The sequence below is a fragment of the Lithobates pipiens genome, unplaced genomic scaffold, assembly GCF_037356315.1.
Source record: "Lithobates pipiens isolate NorthernLeopardFrog02 unplaced genomic scaffold, aLitPip1_a1.2 Scaffold_22, whole genome shotgun sequence".
In the NCBI taxonomy this organism is placed as follows: Eukaryota; Metazoa; Chordata; class Amphibia; order Anura; family Ranidae; genus Lithobates; species Lithobates pipiens.
The window spans coordinates 88,505,050-88,518,305 of record NW_027507784.1 but is presented as its reverse complement, the minus strand read 5'-3'; the positions used below and the strand labels follow the sequence as shown (position 1 = coordinate 88,518,305).

General features: G+C 43.9%; 1 protein-coding gene across 1 annotated transcript in view; it reads left to right on the top strand.

Annotated features, from left to right (window-relative positions):
• Positions 1-13,256, top strand: part of DNAJB2 (DnaJ heat shock protein family (Hsp40) member B2) — a 62,993-nt gene that overhangs the window by 8,499 nt on the left and 41,238 nt on the right. The gene's annotated exons all lie outside the window — the stretch shown is intronic.

The following is a 13,256-nucleotide window of genomic DNA, read 5'->3' as shown; positions in this document are numbered from 1 at the left end:
GTAAAGAGGATCTTTCATCTGTAAAGCTACACCGCTAATTGTCCAAAATATCTTCAAACATGGACCCAGAAAATGAGATTCTATATTGCAATTTAGATAGGATGGCTGCATTTATTTTTCTGTTTTCTTTAGTCTTTATTTTCATCTGGTCATCCTGTGAATAATAATACTTTCTGCCTCTTCATATCTACTTTATTTTTATTTTTAATCTATGGAGGGACCCATGGTTGTCCCGGAAGTTGAACTTCAAATACAGCATGTCTGCCTTTGTTCATCTCCATTATGCAGTGGATTGATGGGACTAGTCAGGGTTTTATTTCCAGCAGGAACACTGGGAAACGCAGTTCTGGCAGCTCCAGCACTGAATGTATAAGCCGAGGGATGCTGGGATGTGCTGGAGTGTCTATTGATGCTGGGGAAGCTATTGATGCTGGGGAAGTCTACTACTGCTGGTAGGGGGATCTGTTGTTTTGGGGTCAGCTGTTGATAGGAGAGATCTACTGTTGTGGGAGGGGGCTAATATTGTTGGCTGCTGGAGTCTATTGATACTGGGAGTAGGGTCTCCACCTGTCCAGGATTCACCCAGACAGTTCGGGTTTGGAATCATGCGTCCGGGTTTCAGACTGCCTGAAACCCGGACACATTATTTAGACTGGACTATGGCTTCTCAGCAGGGTTGCTGTCTGCAGTTGTCTAAGCTGAGAGTGTCTGTTACACTGTCTTTCACACTGCCCAAAGCCAGCTAACAAATCCACCCCCCCCCCGAAACAAACACACAGACGGGAGAGGAAAGAGGGCTCGATCAGCACCTCTTGCCCCTACCCCTCTGTGTCTGCCCACACTCCAATCCCTGGTGCTGTGCCTCAGAAAAAGTTGGGGCCAGAAATTTGAATTCAGCAGCCTCAGATACATCTGGATGAGAGGTGCCAAGGGGTAAATGAGCTCACCATCCATCCCTGTCACTGAAGTCTCCCACCTTCTCTCTCCTGCCTCTGAGTGAGTACACTAAGGTAAATCAGGGTTCTCAGAGCACCCCGTACATCAGATTTCCCCTTTACACCAGAAGCCACTGTGTTCCCCCCACATCAGAGTCCTCTCCGTACATCAGAGTTCTCAGTGTTCCCCCTTAAATCACAGTTCCAAGAGAATCGCTTATATTAGAGGCGCCAGAGTTCTCCCTTATATCAGAGTCTGCAGAGACCCCCCTTACAGTGAAAGGGGACTCTGCGAGTTCAGATGTAAAAGGAGAACTCTGTGGACTCTGATGTAAAGGGGGACTCTTGATGTTAACTTCATATGATTAGAAATGTTATTTAATAGCAAAATATATTTATAGTTTATACTATAAAAAAAAAAATTGGCGTGTGCCGCTAAAGTGTTCGGGTTTGACTTGAGGAAAGGGGGCAACCCAAACTGGGAGATCTATTGTTGCTGGGGGTATTTTCTTGTGGGAGGTCTATTGTTTGCTGGGAGGGATCTGTTGCTGCTGTGGGGCTCTATTTTTTTGCTGGCTTTCATTAGCAAATTCCATGAAATCTACTTGGAACCAAAACTTTTAACTTTTCTGTATTTTCTCTAGGTAAAGGGTGGAAGTGAGGGGCAGTGTTCAAAGGTGGGTAGGGGAGAAGAAAAGGGGTCAGTCAGAAAGGGGGAGAACCTGTCCCTTGGACTCAGTGGTGGCTGGTGGTCCTCCTCGGCGGCCAATACGATCGCTTCTCCTCTCGGGTAATCAGGTCTCAGGACCCACTTCCCGATGGGCCGTGAGGAGAATCAGGAAGACAATAGCAAATTTTCGCTATTGTCACACCACCTTTTTTTTTATTTTTTATTTTTTAAGCCAATTAGAGTCTCTGGCTCTAATCGTGCTAAAAAGAAGTGCTTTCACTGAAACTCACATGGAGTGTAGCCCTATGAAGAGTGATCAGGTTTGAGGGCATTTGATATGGCATGAGGAGGCACTGCCGTGTCGCAACTGCGTTCATTGGGACGCAGGTCTCTAAACTTGAATGGGTTGTGTTTGGCAGGTAAATGCATCAGGGGGGGAATTTGTACATGCATCTTACCTGTAGCATTTGTATAGCCCCGTACAGCTGTCTTTGCAGCATGGGGGGGGGCGGAAGAGGAGAAGTAACAATACAGCTCAACGGACTGTTTTTACCACCTCCTTGTCTCCTTCCTCCCCTCCAATCCAGTGCAGCTTCCATTGACATTCAGCATTCCAGGTATTGCTGGATTTTCTAGATGAATAATTGGCTTACATAACCAAGCAAGGTATGTGCATAGATCCAGCGATACCTGTTTTCGTTTTTATATAGGAGATCTGTGCCGCGACACTCCTCCTCCCTTCCTATGTCATTACTTCTATTAGTAAGGTTTAACAAGCGCAAATTTCAACCTACTTCTCCCTTTAAAACCCAACTCCGGGAAAGATGATGAGAATGATCCCTTCCAATGGTGCTGCTCCAGCACTGCAAGTGTTAAATGCTTGTTTTAGGTCCAGGGGACTTGTTAAAGTAGATTTACTTACCCGATCCTCTGCTCCTCCAAGCTGCCAGTCGTGGTCCCCACAGCACCTTCTCCTCCTCTACACTCCAGCGGTCTAAGGTCCTGACATCATCAAGACCAATGCAGGATCCATAGCTTTGTGTTGGACATGATGATGATGCTGAGGGACAGCCCACTGCCGGATCATAGGGGAGCACCGCCAGCCAAAGGAGTGAAGGATCAGGTAAGTAAAAGTGCTTTTATTTTCTTCTGGACCAAACAGGAAACCCTTGCAGTGTGTGAGGGCAGCCCCAATGTATGGAAGAATTTTTGACATACCTGGAGTTGGGCTTTAAATACTTCCACTGTAACTTCTGATTGGAGGAAGTTTACACCTTTTCATAGATGTATGGGTGGTATATACACAGAGAATGGAATAGCTCAAATCCATACAATGGAATGGCTCATTGACATGCAGAACTAAAAAATTTGTTTTCATTTAAGATAGATTTGTTATGTTACTAATTTTCGTTTTTGTTGATTCATTTCAAAATTTGTTTTATTTTCTAACGAATTCCAAATTTTGGGAAAGATTCGAATCAGTCGAAAAATGAACGCCCGATTTGAATTCCGTGTGAGAAATAGCTGGTTGTTAGGTAGAGGACTGGGAAGCCGGCCACCGCGTCCTTAACAACCAATGACCTATCAGCTAAAATGTAAACAGGATGGCAGCAATAGAAAAGTCTGGGGGGAAAAAAACAGTGTGATGCCCTCCGTCCTCCCCCCCCCCCCATCCATATTAGGCCCTCTTGGGTCTGGTATGGATTTTAAGTGGAACCCTACACCAAAACTAAAAAAAAAAAGGGCGTGGGGTCCCCCCCCCAAAATCCATACCAGACCCTTATCCGAGCATGCAGGCTAGGAAAGGGGAGGGGGTAAGGGGGGGAGTGAGCACCCCCTTCCCCTCCTGAACCATACCAGGCCACATGCCCTCAGCATGGGGGGGGTGCTTTGGAGCAGAGGGACTTAAAGTACCTTGTCCCCATGGGGATAAGGGCCTCTTCCCCACAACCCTGGGCTGTGGTTATGGGGGTCTGCGGTGGGGGGCTTATTGGATCCTGGAAGCCCCCTTCAGATGGGGAGGGGCCTGATCCCGCCCCCCCCCCCATGTGAATGAGCAGGGTTAACCCTACCCATTCACCAAAAAAGTGTAAAAAGTGAATAAAGACATTACATTAAGGTGTGTTGGGTGTTTTTTCGTTAGTTTTTTATTATATAAAGCAGTGGTCAATGTCCTCCGATGTAAATCTATCGCCAATCTCGACGCCCGTCGGACCCGAGAAAAGAAGGTGACCCCGCCTTCATGTGACATGATCGACTGAGACATGCTGGCGACGGGGTCTCTTTAGGAAATTGTGTGAAAGCTTAGTCTGCTATCCAGTCCAGATTTTATGTGGCATCCATGCCCCCCCCCCCCCTTCTCCCACACACTTTCCTGAATAGCAGGGTGCCTCTCACTGAGTCTGTACCTCCCTGTATGGACCTTGGGCTGGGGTGTAACTCATACAGGAGCCTGTGCATTCCACCCCCAGATGCAACTGATTACAGTTGCAATGCTCTGCAGGCTTGAATGTAAATGCAATACATATATAGAAAAATGTACTAAATGCATACATTTTATTTTATTAATGTGGGAACTATTGATGATCAGTAGCCAATAGCTGTAGCTCTCAAATGACTTTCCCACTGTGCTGCCAATCAAAGTGTAGCAAGATCGGGAGCTCTGCCTGCTGAACCTGTTTAAGGCTCCATCCAATGTACAGGGGTTCCCTTTTATTTTTTTTATTTATTTTTTATTATTATTATTATTATTAGTGTTTATTTTTTTTAATTTTTTTTTTTTAAAGTTGAACTGGGACTTGAAATGTTGTCAGATGTGGGGCAGATTCTTCTTTAGGTGATGCTGTCTAGATCGGTGTTTACAAGTAAAGATCAAACAATGCTCATGTATTTAGGGCCACTGGTGGCTCCTCGGTGACATTTAAAGCACCGGAGACTTGTGCCAGATCTCCGTGTTCTGAATCCCGTCCTTCTGTCTGTCAGCAGTTTTCAGGAAATTTTTTGGCAAGTCTGAACAAAGCCTCTTACAATGGTGGTATGCCTGTGCTTCAAATATTCTGGTGTCATCAAATATTTGACTCTTTCCAGTTCCCTGATGCACGCTTATTAAACGCGGCTTTTAGCAAATAGCAGCTGACTGCTTGTAGCCAGCGGGAAGAGTGGAGGAGGGGTAACCTATTACCTATCCCAGTCCATAACTGGTTCTAGAAGTTACTCTGAAGTGCGTAGTACCGTATTTTCTTTTTTTATTTAGAAGTATAAATGTATTACAAATTTGTCATATTTTATTACACATTTTTTTTTTTCTTTTAATTTTACAAAATAATATATATTATAACAATATAATATTTTCATCATCCTGATCATCATTATTATGTATAATATTTCATAATTAAAATGATTTAAAACTATAGTATAACTATTTTTTTTTTCTAATATAATCCCCATCATTATTTATAATATTTTTATCGTATAAGAATATATTAACATATAATATACTTTATTACACGTAAATCTTTGTGAGCGTTAATACTTCCGCAAAAGGCCATGTATTGTTAGTAACTGTGGCATTAGATCGCTCTTCAGAGATCAAGGCACATGTGAATAGTCATGGGTGACTTTCAGACAATGTTTCCCATTAAATCGAGACTCCAATATACAACCCATCTCTTGGATTGGTCTAGCACCCTGGTGCCCAACCTCCAACAAAAAAAGGCCACAAGGCAGGTTGAGTTGAGGCCCCATATACTAAAGAAGATCAGCCAAAGCGCTCATTGCTCGGGGAGCTGTGAGAACCGAGCGATCTGCTATGTTTATTGGCTCGGGTCTCAGTATTAGCCCTTGCACACACGGTCAGACATTCCGACAACCAAATCCGTCTGATTTTTTCCGACGGATTTTGTCTGACGGATTTTGTCCGAAACTGTTGCATACACACGGTCGAACAAAGTTGTTGGAAAATCCGATCGTTCAGAACGTGATGACGTTATTTAGTTACGACGGGACTACGTTCAGGCTAGTAGCCAATAGCTTTGGTGTAAGAATTTGATCTGAGCATGCGTGGCACTTTGTCCGATCGGAATTCTCTACACATGATCGGACAAAGTCCGATTGGACCATGTTGTCGGAAAATTTTACCGACAAGTTGGAAAACTTGGTCCGTCGGATACTCCGACCGAAACAGTCCGATGGAGACCACACACAGTCGGATTATCCGACAAAACGGTCCGATCGGACACATTCCGTCGGAATCTCCGACCGTGTGTACAAGGGCTAAGAGGCTCCTGGGGACAGATCACCAGTGTAAGGGGCCTTACTCCACTGACCACCAATTTAAGGAGACCCTTCCCTCAATGACCACCAATGTAAGGGGGGGGGGGGGCTCTCACTGACCATCATTTTAAGGGGTCCTTCTCCACTGACCACTGATATAAGGGGGTCCTTCTCTGACCACCAATGTAAGGGGGTGGTTTTACAAAGACAAATTCAAGGGGCCCCTCTCTACTGACCACCAACATAAGGGGATGCTTCTCCATAGACCACCAATTCAAAGGGCCCTTCTCCACTGACTCCCAGTGCAAGGGGACCATTCTACAATGACTACAAATTTAGGGGGCCGTTCTTTGGTGATCACCTTCAATTTTAATAAACCACTTCATTGACCATCAGTATAAGGGGGCACTATTACGCCCACCATTGTAAGCATCACTATTCCACTGACCCCTAGTGTGAGCAAACGCAACAATTTTAACAGTCTGCATTCCTTTTCTGGCTTTTATTGTTTGTTTTCTTTAATTATTATGACCGGAAAAAAAATTGTTGAATGAAGTAGCTAAATTGTCAAGTACGCTAAGTACATAACATTTCTTATTCTTTGATTTATTGATATATCCATAACTTACTGTTCATGCAGATTACTTGTAAGATATGGATATATTGTTATTCCCAAATAAGCTGCGCTATACTGATCCGATAAATGCTATGTGAAGCAAATGAGTGAATAAATAAAGCATGAAATCAAAAAATATTAACAAAGTGCAGACAGGGAAATGCATATACTAATGTTCAAATATTAGTCCATCATCCCATCAACAAAAAACATTTTGCTTGTAATCTCCAACGTGTTTTAAACACACCACACCGATATAGGAAAAGTGTCATCAGAGTTTGCAGGAAAAAAGAGGACTTCCACCACCAACACTACTGCCGCTTACCAGCTACACTGATCCCATCTCAGAGACCAGATATCGCCAAATCAAAAACGCTTCCTCTGAGTCAGGACTGCATGGAGGGTGTATCCTCTTTAAGCGCTTGGTTCAAATGGTTAGAAGAATCCTACGGCCACACCGCTTATTCCAATGGTTAGAAAAATCCTACGGCCACACCGCTCATTGCCCAGCACATATAATAACGAAAGGAATCGCCATAGTGTGATATAGTCACGAAATGTAATACAGTGGTGTGAAAAAGTGTTTGCCCCCTTCCTCATTTCCTGTTCCTTTGCATGTTTGTGCCACTTAAGTGTTTCGGAACATCAAACCAATTTAAACAATAGTCAAGGACAACACAAGTAAACACAAAATGCAATTTGTAAATGAAGGTGTTTATTATTAAAGGTGAAAAAAAATCCAAACCATCATGGCCCTGTGTGAAAAAGTGATTGCCCCCCTTGTTAAAACATACTATAACTGTGGTTGTCCACACCTGAGTTCAATTTCTCTAGCCACACCCAGGCCTGATTATTGCCACACCTGTTCACAATCAAGGCATCACTTAAATAGGAGCTGCTTGACACAGTAAGGTCCACCAGAAGATCCTTAAAAGCTACACATCATGCCGAGACCCAAAGAAATTCAGGAACAATTGAGAAAGAAAGTAATTGAGATCTATCAGTCTGGAAAGGGTTATAAAGCCATTTCCAAAGCTTTGGGAATCCAGCGAACCACAGTGAGAGCCATTATCCACAAATGGCGAAGACATGGAACAGTGGTGAACCTTCCCAGGAGTGGCCGGCCACCCAAAATTACCCCCAAGAGCGCAGCGACGACTCATCAAAGAGGTCACAAAAGACCCCACAACAACGTCCAAGGAACTGCAGGCCTCACTTGCCTCAGTTAAGGTCAGCGTTCATGCCTCCACCATCAGGAAAAGACTGGGCAAAAATGGCCTGCATGGCAGAGTTCCAAGGAGAAAACCACTGCTGAGCAAAAAGAACATCAAAGCTCGTCTCAATTTCTCCACAACACATCTTGATGATCCCCAAGACTTTTGGGACAACATTCTGTGGACCGATGAGACAAAAGTGGAACTCTTTGGAAGGTGTGTGTCCAAGTATATCTGGCGTAGAAGGAACACTGCATTTCATAAAAAGAACATTATACCAACAGTAAAATATGGTGGTGGTAGTGTGATGGTCTGGGGCTGTTTTGCTGCTTCAGGACCTGGAAGACTTGCCGTGATAAAAGGAACTATGAATTCTGCTGTCTACCAAGAGATCCTGAAGGAGAATGTCCGACCATCTGTTCGTGTACTCAAGCTGAAACGAACTTGGGTTCTGCAGCAGGACAATGATCCTAAACACACCAGCAAGTCCACCACCGAATGGCTGAAGAAAAACAAAATGAAGACTTTGGAGTGGCCTAGCCAAAGTCCTGACCTGAATCCTATTGAGATGTTGTGGTATGACCTTAAAAAGGCAGTTCATGCTCGAAAACCCTCTAATGTAACTGAATTAGGACAATTCTGCAAAGATGAGTGGGCCAAAATTCCTCCAGGACGCTGTAAAAGCCTCATTGCACGTTATCGCAAACGCTTGGTTGCAGTTGTTGCTGCTAAGGGTGGCCCAACCAGTTATTAGGTTTAGGGGGCAATCACTTTTTCACACAGGGCCATGATGGTTTGGATTTTTTTTCACCTTTAATAATAAACACCTTCATTTACAAATTGCATTTTGTGTTTACTTGTGTTGTCCTTGACTATTGTTTAAATTGGTTTGATGTTCCGAAACACTTAAGTGTGACAAACATGCAAAGGAACAGGAAATGAGGAAGGGGGCAAACACTTTTTCACACCACTGTATAATAAAAAAGATTGCACTTACATCAAGTAGAAAAAACTTTGCTTTGTAAAACAAACAAATTCGCCGGCCGGCTTAGTAACGCTGCCCGTCGCTTCCGGGTCCAGCGTAGATCGCGGTGACGTCAGTACGTCGCTCCTCCCTACGCCGTTTCGTTATAGGTAACGTCTTCCAGGGGCACAGGCGGCGTACTGACTCACCGCATTAAATAGCACTGTGTACAATTAACTCAGCCCCGCTCTGAGCTTCCATTGACCATGTCAGTTAAGGGCAAGATTCCCTATAATGTGGGCGGAAATGAGATCACTTCCGCCACATGTGATCAGCTGTAATGATATGGATATGGATATATTGTTAGCTGGGGTTCCTTGAGGCCTAAAAGTTATTTCAAGTGTTGCTCCATGTTAAATAGGTTGAGAAAGGCAGTATAAGAGCAATATTCTATACAGCAGAAGGGCATGTCTCACCCTTTTTGTATTTGTACAGGTCAGGGCAACGTTACACTGTTTGTATCATTATGCATGTAAGTATGGTATGCTATGCTTTTTAGGTCTGCTGCTGGTTCAGTGTCTATGTTGTCTTTGGGGTTGATTTACTAAACTCAAATAGACTGTGCAGTTGCTTCAGAGCTTAGTAAATGAGCAGAAGCTCTGCTGACTTCCATTATCCAATCATGTGCAAGCAAAAAAAAATCTTTTATTTTTTTTCCTTGCACATAATTGGGTACTTTTTTGCAAAGCGAAGCCTTACCTCATTTACTGAGCTCTGGAGCAACTGCACTTTGCAAATTGCACAGTCTATTTGCCTTTATTAAATAAACCCCATGGTGTCAGTGATCCTGCGTGGTCTCCGGGTTTCCTGTCTCTTCTGTGTCTGGCTGGCTGGTGTTTGGGCTCTCAGGGTGGGGAGACGTTCCAGAAATAGTGTTTTGGCCGGAGGGTCACAAGGTCTGCTTGGCACCTGACTCAGCCGAGGGCAGACTATGGCATTGGCTGACGTCACTCTGGAATGTCTCTGTAGAACTTTGCTTTCTGTTTATATCTTCCTCCATTACATAGGGGGGATCCGGTCACTTTGCCTCATTTCAAGAATGACACCTCGAGGACTGTATTTTGGGTCTGATAACTCAGACCTTCCTTCATTCTTGTATCCCTTTCCCTCCCCCTAGACATGTAATAGGTATTGGCTTCATACGTGGTCTGTTATCTAATGCATTGTTATGTTTCCTCCATATTTCCTGATGAAGCAAATTGGAATCTGGGAAATACGTTGATTGCTTTTCCTGTTAGCTATGATTTGAAAGTATAGGATGTTCAGCATTATAAGTATATAGCAGGGGCAACATAGTGCTCAGTATTTGTGCCTTGCAGCACTGGGGTCCTTGATTGTGTTTTGGTCAGGACACTATTTGCATGGAGTTTGCATGTTCTCCCCGAGCTTGTGTGGGTTTCCTCCAGCACCCCAAACAGCCAAGTGATCATCCACCCTAAAAGCTAAAAAAATAAAAAAAATTGCTTTATTAAGTGTGTGTGTGTGTGTGTGTGTGTGTGTGTGAACTCGGTATTTGCTGCCTTTTTGTTTGTTAAATCTGCCATTTAAAACCAATTTATATCTGAACAAAGCAAAAACAATCTGTGCAGCTGGCCAGAAATCTTGTGAGCTGATAACTCCATGTGGTCTCTGCCTATAAACTGCTATCAGTTATCATTGTTCCCTGGTAGGTTTACACTAATGCAGCTGTGACATGATCTGAGTGCGATTCTGTAGTGTAACATTGTAGCTGTCCTAGCATGCTCATGAACCACCTTTCCTAGCCTGCCAGGCTGCATGCTTGGATAAAGGTCTGGTATGGATTTTTGAGGGGACTTATTTATTTATTTTTCGCATAGGGTCCCTCTTAAAATCCATTCCTTTTGGGCCTGGTATGGAATTATCAAAAATAAAAAATGTCTCCCATGGGACTTTAACCTCCCTAGCGGTAATCCCGAGTCAGACTCGGGATCGCATCGCTGGATACAGGGAGGGGTTACTTACCTTGTCCCCTGGATCCAGCGATGTCCTCCGCGCTGTGTGATGGAGCTGTCCTCCGCTCGATTCACACAGTGCCCGAATGCCGCCGAGCTCCGTTCCCTGCGGCGTTACGGCGCACGGGAGCGGAGATCGGTGCCAAATTCAAAAAAGTAAAAACACACACAGTACTGTAATCTTACAGATTACAGTACTGTATAAAAAAATGACACACCCCCTTTGTCCCTAGTGGTCTGTGCAGTGCCCTGCATGCACTTTTATATTATAAATACTGTTTTTTCTGCCTGGAATTTGGAGATTGTCCATAGCAACCAAAAAGTGTCCCTTTATGTCAAAAGTGATTTTTAGACCAACTAGAAAACGGCGATAATAAATTATAATCACTTGCAGAATTGAGCGATAGAGATTTGTGGGGAAATTCATCATCAAACACTAAATCTAATGACAGCGACAATTCTGCAAATGAGCAAATTTCAGTGTTTTTTGGATTTGATTACATTATTGAATAATTTTTATTATTATTTATTATATTATAAACTTTATCATACCCGGGATGTCTGCTAGACTCTGGTTTGAACAGATTTAAGAGAGTTATTCCTAAGAATTACAGGACTTCAATATAAAACGCCAAATTTCCATGCAAAATAATTGTACCGCTTTCAGCACCTAAAACCAGAACTAATCATACCGCAAGGGAGGTTAATGCAGCCAATTATCAACAGCATGTGTATAAAGGGCAATTTTTATTGTACAAAGTAAAACCAAGAAATGTGTAAAAATTACACAAAATATCCAGAGCTCCTCTGTCCAATGTATTGACACTCACAATCAGAAATTCGGCCAGCAAAAGTTGGATGGGAGCTTTTGGTCAGAAATTCCGACCGTGTGTACGCTCCATCTGACTTTTTCTGGCAGTATTCCAGGCAGCAAAAGATTGAGAGCGGGTTCTCTATTTTTCGGTCGTCTTTACAAATCCCGATGCGAAAAAATTCCTACGCATGCTCGGAAGCATTGAACGTAATTTTCTCGGCTCGTCGAAGTGTTGTACGTCACAGCGTTCTTGACGGTCGAAAGTTACGAGAATTTTTCTGTGGCCGTGTGTATGCAAGCCAAGCTTGAGCGGAATTCCGTTGGAAAAACAATCCGAGTTTTTTCCGACGGAAAATGCGCTCTGTGTGTACGGGGCATTAGGCCTAGTTCACACCTATGCTCCTCCCCCTTTTTTCTTTTTTTTCCCCTTCTTTTGTGCATTTTCAGTTTTGCCGAAAAACATTACGGTCCATGTAACATGGTTTCCTATGGGTGACAGTCACTTCTGTGCATTTTATGGAAAGGGCCAGGGACTTGATTACCAGCACTTCCTTGTTTACATGTGACCAGCTGTGATTGGGCACAGCCGACCACATGGTTTAAAGAGCCGTGGACGCAGCTCTTTACAGAGATCAGGGTCGTGCTGTATCCTAGCAACATGGCATGGGCGCGATCGCCGCGGGGTCGCCACGGTGTCCCAGGACGAGAACCGCCCCCCCCCCCCCCCCCCTGGCAGCAAGCAGTTAAAGTGGTTGTATGGTCAATTTTTTAACTTTTACCTACAGGAAAGCCTATAATAAGGCTTACCTGTAGGTAAAAAAAATATCTCCTAAACCTGTACGGTTTAGGAGATATTCCCCTCGGTATGCGCCGCTGACTGCAGCGGCGCATGCGCACAAGGGGGTCCTCGCCGTGAAAATCCAGCAGCGTTGGTCCGGCCGGACTGAAATCTCCCGCGCGCATGCGCGGGAGTGACGAAATCGCGGCTCCGGCCACTCACAGCGCCGGAGCCGCGATACCCGGAAGAGACGCCGAGGGAGCATGTCAGCTCCCTCGGCGTGGATCGGGCTAGATGTCGGGGCCTCGTTCTAAGGTAAGTATTTCATAATGAGCTAGTATGCGGTGCATACTAGCTCATTATGCCTTTTGCTTTGCAGGTTTAAAAAAATAAATAAAAAATTGCGGGTTTACTACCGCTTTAAGGTTGCTATATGGAATAGAATATTTTTGTTTTTCTTTGTTTCTGTTTTTTAAACAATTTTCTGAACAGGAGATTTTATAAAAACAAAAATGCAATCTGGATACCTGGATGTGTTCTGTACACATGGTGTACAGACTCCCCCTGGAAATGTAATTTCCCTGCTTGTGTGATTGGCTCACTGCTTTTCCCAGAAGTCTTCACTAAGATATAAGTCAGATTTAAGGCCTCCCCTGCAACAAAAAATGTCATTTTTGGTAAGATCCTCTCAATAGGAAATCGCATCTAAAGGGATGTAGACCCTGCAGGTTTCCTCATCAGAGCCCTGCAGGTGCAGCAGCTGGTTTATAATTATTAAACCATTCCCAATAAATTTCTGCACATGGGCACAGACAAACACACAGGGAATACTTCAGAATAACGAAAGCTAGGAATCTGCAACAAAGTTTCTTTAAAATCCCTGCAATGTACATAAATCACCTAGAGGGGAATGTTTTGTTAGGGGCGCGTTACTCTTTAAGTGAATAGAAATGCTCCTAA